At 42.9% G+C, this 5,792-nt stretch overlaps 1 long non-coding RNA gene across 1 annotated transcript; it reads left to right on the forward strand.

Moving 5' to 3' along the window:
* Window positions 1-249: 249 nt before the first annotated feature.
* Window positions 250-5,530, forward strand: LOC311432595. The gene is made up of 3 exons (XR_014690159.1): window positions 250-380; window positions 3,433-3,618; window positions 5,507-5,530. It is a non-coding gene; the product is annotated as an uncharacterized lncRNA (long non-coding RNA).
* The last annotated feature ends 262 nt before the right edge of the window (window positions 5,531-5,792 follow it).

Here is a 5,792-nt window from a genome sequence, read left to right on the forward strand (position 1 = left end):
TGCTGATCTGAAAAAGTTTCTCTGAAAGGAAGAACAAGTCCATCCTCACCCAGTAGCATTAACACAGTGGGAACACTTCCCTACTGCCTCTAAGATTTCCCCCAGGAAATCCCATTTTTTCCAGTCTGTGGTGTCACTTGGCAGTAGGCAAAAGGAGACATGGGTCACCTTTTATGAGTTTTTTTGGGGTTGGCTGTCTTCCTTCAGTTTACAAGGATTTTCTCAAATTGCTCCCATCGCTTACTGCCACTCCCCCAGTCTTTGCTTTGCTCCCCGTAGAGCTGTTATCTTGAACTCCTGAACCAGCCTCTTGCTGCCTGAAGGTCGGTCCTGGTTCCCTGAGGCAGCAGTGATCAGCAGAGACCTGCCTTGTCCTACAGGTAATGACCTGGAAGTTATGCACTTGGTCTGGGGAATTTTGCAGTGGCTATTAATCCGCCCCTTAAAGCTGAGGCCAAGTGCTGAAGTTTTAACAGACATTTCTAGCTGGCTTTGTGGGATCTTTAAGTCTCCAGACCTGTCCCTTAGTGTTCAGCTATAAGCAAAGAGTGACTGCACATCCAGTACCTGTGGTCTCACGCTCAGTCCCAGCTGGGGAGTGACTGTCCTGCAGCTGGGGGACGGTTAGGGACAGTCACCCTGCAAGCACTCCCCCAGCCTGGGCTGGGACAGGCACCTCCTGCACCCCACCTCTGCAAGCCTTGGCCTTACTACAGCTTCTCACATTCACCACCATAACACCAGCGAGGGGCAAGGAAGCCCCAATTTCTAGGAATATGGGCTGTGGTTTGATTTCTGGTGCAGACAGAGGTGGCTGATGCTTTGAGCCCAGTGTGTTAGCACATGGGTTAAGGAGCGTAGGTGTGGTGTCAGAAGTTACCCAAGCAGTCAGCAACAGTTGTGTCACCTTCTGGAGATGCCTTCAGCTTTCTGTTTTCAAGTGTGCTGTCTCTGGCTGATGTCCCAGTGACATTATCTTTTCTGCCCTGGACTGAGGTGGGAAACCCAGGCTGGAGCCCACCCCAGGAGCTGCCCAGTGATGGGTCCTGCCCATCTCACATGCTGGGTCCTGCCTCAGCACTGCCAGGCTCGTAAACCTGGGTTAATTCACCCCACCAACAGGCTCTGCTGTGACTGCACGCTTCACTCCAGGCATGCTGTTGAGCACTTTGCAAGGTCAAGGCTTTTGCCACTTCTCTAAGAACTGACTTAATTAAAAGCCATGACACTTTTCATATGCTTACTCCAAGGGCTTAGAGTATGGGTTTTTCAATCTTCATTTGCAAACTACCAAGAATACAATTATCTTTAATAATAAAACCAAAATTGTCTGAAAGGCAGCAGTTTGTGTGTTGGAGTAGTGATCTATGTAGTCTTATTGCAGCTTTCTCATGCGCTTTATGATTTTATTGCATGCATCTGCTGCAGATGGTGGTGTTCTCATACAGCAAAGGGCAGGACACTTATTAGCAGAAGCAAAAGGAATTAAGTCTCTGTTTTTTAGGTATTAGGAGTTTTCCTTGTACACACACGTTAAGAAGGGCAGCCATATCAAGGTAATCTCCTTGTTGTTGTTGCTTTATGAATGTCAGCTCTTCCATGACTAATGTGTCCCATATTCTTATCACTCAGATCTTGACGTCACGTGTTTCTTTTTAGAGAAGGACATGATTAAGCTTTGCAGGCACCAGGAGCTCACAGATCAGCTTACACTCCACACTCCGAATGGGTTTGTAGCCAGTGTGCTGAGAATAAAGACTTCCTGAGGAGGATGAAACCAGCACTCATATGTAATATGAACACCAGATATTGAGCCTGTGGAGATCCACCAGAGCCCAGGACAGGGAGCCGGCCTTACATGTGCCTCTGAATTCCAGTATTTCCCTAGGATTTGCAGGAGAACAAGTGCTTTCCCAGCCTGCCGCTATGCCCAGTGCGTTTGCTCCCTGGCACTGGGAAAAGTGGGCTGTAAGTCCCTCAGCATGTGGAGGATTCATGCCTTGGATGGCTCCAGGTCTGCTGCTGCTCTCTGCTGCCCATGGTCCCTCCTGAGGACACCTTTTACACCAGGACATTCTCACATCTTTGTCTCCCCTTCTCCCCTTTTATATATAGCCACAACTTCTTTGATATGAGCTTCTTAGAGAAAAGAGGAAAAAAATAGGATTTTCATAGAGAGAAAATCCTATTTGTACGTTCTCTGTTGTACAAAATGCCAGAATAGGTTAAATGGAGTGGAGGTCTTTTTGTTTTTTACATATAAGACATTTGCTATAAAGGTTGGTTTTAGAGAAAACAATGTTTTTTTAGAGAGGTGAAAGTTTGAATTTAGATCACAAATTAATAAATACTTCTGTACTTGGAAAAACTTTTCATTCTGACACATTTCATGATGTACTTTAGAAAACAACATGAAAAACTTTTTGTTTGGTATTTCAAATTGAACTTTTTTTATTCTTTTCATCAGAAATATTTTTCATCTAAGCACTGATCTGAACTTCACAAAGAATAGCAAACTGTTTTTAGGGAATTAAATACTCTGAAAGGAAGTGTTCCATTAGGGGTTAAATCAAAAATATCAGACTCATTCTCAGTATCTTTTATCTTTTCTTGCTTTTATTTTTTTACATATATTCTAAAATATATCTGTGTTTGCTTGACCTAAGCTTGTTTTTCCCATCAAGTAGAAATGACAGTTTCTAACCCAGTATTGGTGATAGCCCATCAGTGTTATATAAAAGTAATAATGCTCTATCTGGATCAGAGGCTGGTCTATACTTTAATTATGGCTTTCTTGATTAGACTTTATTTTTAGCAGAAGTGATCATTAGACGTATTCCATTAATAAAATCACAGTAATTTCCAATAAAGAGTGGCCCACTGTTTAACATCTCTATACCACTACCATATCTACTAAAAATTTTGTTCTGGATATCTTCTTCTATTAATTTTAGCCAAAGGTCATGAGAAATATAATCTAAAGTATATTGGGGAGTGAGGGAGGGGCGCATTCCTTAGCAGCTTGAACAACTCTATTGCTGTAGAGAAAAAAAGACAATTTTCTCTGTGCTGCTAACATGGATGGTTTCACTTGAATTGACTGTGTATGCGGAAAAACTTAAACATCTTCTTCAGTGTCCCTTTCCTTTGAAGCAGTATAAAATGTCTCTGGCCTTTTTATTAGATAAACTGTCTTCTTGTATTCCCTTAAATGTAATTTTTGCATAACACATCAGGTATGATGGTTCTGCTGTGTATAATTGCAATTTATATAGAAATAACAATCACTTTTTTTTTTTTTTTTTTTCCCAAATGATGATTACCCATTCTGTCTCTTTCCATTTGTTTTTAGCTCTAAAAAATCCTGCTCATTCCCACAATGGAGTAAGGCCACTACTGTATGTCCTGAAATTAGCTCTTTTATCTCCACAGCTTTTCCTCCAACATCAGCTCAGCACGGGCCCCGTGACTTATGTAGGAGCCACTAACCAAAATGATGAGGCACGGTCCAGACCTTGAACCATGTCCACTGTGCACAGGAAAGTTCCTTAGAGCTGCTGGGGCTGTGGTCCCCTGGCTCTGCCTGCTTTGCTGTGGGTCACTTTCTTCTACAAAGAGGTATATTTGCTTCACTCTTTTTCTCTTCCATATTCACAGTCTTAACTTAATTTTCCCAGTTGTGTCAGCATTGGCACATCCAGGTGTGACTTTCACATCTGTCTCCTTTGCTTCTTCCTTGGCTGTGGCTAGGTCAGGAGGTCCCACTTCACACAGGGAGAACTCAGAAGGTCACCAGGTACTGCTGGAGCAGCCAACTCAGCCACACTGCTGTGTGGGACTAAAGCTGGCTCAGCATCAGCTACTGGGTTCCCCTCAGGCAGCAAATGTCATAGTGATTGCTGAGCTGGGAATATCTGGGCAGGGTTTGGGGAATGTATTAAGAAAACAATAAGGCTGAACAATTGCAAAGAGTCAGAAAACACCATGTGGGAGGTATACACAGTCTGAGTTCAGCCCCTCTGCATCCCTGCGATGCCTGACAACCTGTAATTACAGGCTCATAGACATGACTTCTACTTAAAGTTTCACTTCAATCATAGATCCACAGAGACAGCCTCTCTTTTTGGTGTAACCATCCTTAATTTCATTGACCTAAGCTTCCCAACTGTCTCTTTTGACATTGGCTTTTAATACAATTCATTCATTTTTTTTTTCTCTATTTCCCAAATAGTCTGTGGAGCCAGACTAATCGCCACTCATCAAGTGCCCATTGTGTTTCTGTTTCCCTGTCCCATGGTAACAGACACTTTTATTGTGATTATTCATCTGCTGCTTTCATTAATGAAACATTTAGATCTCACTGCCACAAGGGCTTTTCAATAACCTTATGGTATAAATACACTTTCAAACGGAAACCTATTCTTCTGTACCCTCAGCAGTGAAACTTGAGATTGTGTTCTAGCTTCTCACTTGACCAGTGAGAGTAAGAAATGTCCACTTCAGGAACCGATAATCTCCATTCCCTCTTGATGGGCTAGTTTGCTGTTTGCTGTAGCTGTGATGTCCTTGAGTAAAGAGCAATGAGGGGAAAGGACCATTAATATTTAACTTTTTAAGGTATCTCATCCCACCCAATGCACTCTAGTAAGAGGATAAGTATTCAGACCTTCAGGATCTGCCTGATTCCCTCTGCTGGTAGGATTATGCCCGTATTTGTTCCAGCTTGTGCCAGGTTGTGCACGTGTTGCCAAAAATGTCATTTAGATAGGCCTAGTACGTACAGATCAGGAGTGTGTTTATCAAGGGAATGCCCCTACTGCTGCACAGTGTCGTGGCTGTCATCACTGCTAGGTCCCTGCCAGGGCCCTGCTGTGCCTCCAAGTCAACTGGTGGGGCTTTTCTGCCCAGCAGGCTGTGTGTGGATTAGCTCTCCATGCTCTTTGGCTCAGTCTGCTTTTTCTTTTAATTAAGACCAATCCTGTTATCTAGAACTGGAAAAAATTAAGACACGTTTAGCCTTGCATCAAGTGTGTTTATGATCATTCTTGGTAGCATAAAAATGCCTTATCCAGGAAGACTGTCTCCTGGATTGCTCACCTTCAAGGACTGTTTTTATAGGTTTATTTGGGGGTATAACTGAGTGAACTTTCCAGGCACAGTGACTGCCATATAGACTGAGTTATGGACTTTGCCCTTTGCCTTAGCTAGCTGAGGTCTGTAGTGATAACAGAAGAGGAAGAAAAACTATCCTTGAGCAATACTCATTTTTATAGATCATATTCCTCAAAGCAAAAATCTGTCAGTAGGATGGCGATGATGGCAATTTATTATTTTTTTTTAATCATGTGAGAAGCTCTTCTCCTATTAATCCTCTAACAAGGAATCTGTGTCGGTCCTCCTGTAAGTTCCTGATTGTCTCTTTGGTTCCTTCCTTACTGCTTCTTCTTCCTCTCTTCTTTATCCCCTTAGATTTTTTTTTTTTTTTTTTTTTTTTGTTCTCTTGCAGATCAAAAAAAGAGGTCTGATCCCCCACAGAAATAATGCCCTCATTTCTACCGATCTCTTTAATCACAGTCATGACAGGTGGTGCTGGGGGTGTCTTCCAGATCTGTCACTCTGACTGCGCTCCCAGGGTCACTCAGACCCTGGCAGTCTCCCTGACAAATGTCTCTCCTTTGTCAGCTTCAAGGTTTTCTTCACACTTCTTTTTGCCACGTCCATGTATCACCTTGATCCATTTATTATTGCCTGTGTCTCTGCAATATAGCCTACTTTTGCTTGGAGGGCCTCTC

Source organism: Aythya ferina (assembly GCF_964211825.1).
Source record: "Aythya ferina genome assembly, chromosome: 2".
In the NCBI taxonomy this organism is placed as follows: Eukaryota; Metazoa; Chordata; class Aves; order Anseriformes; family Anatidae; genus Aythya; species Aythya ferina.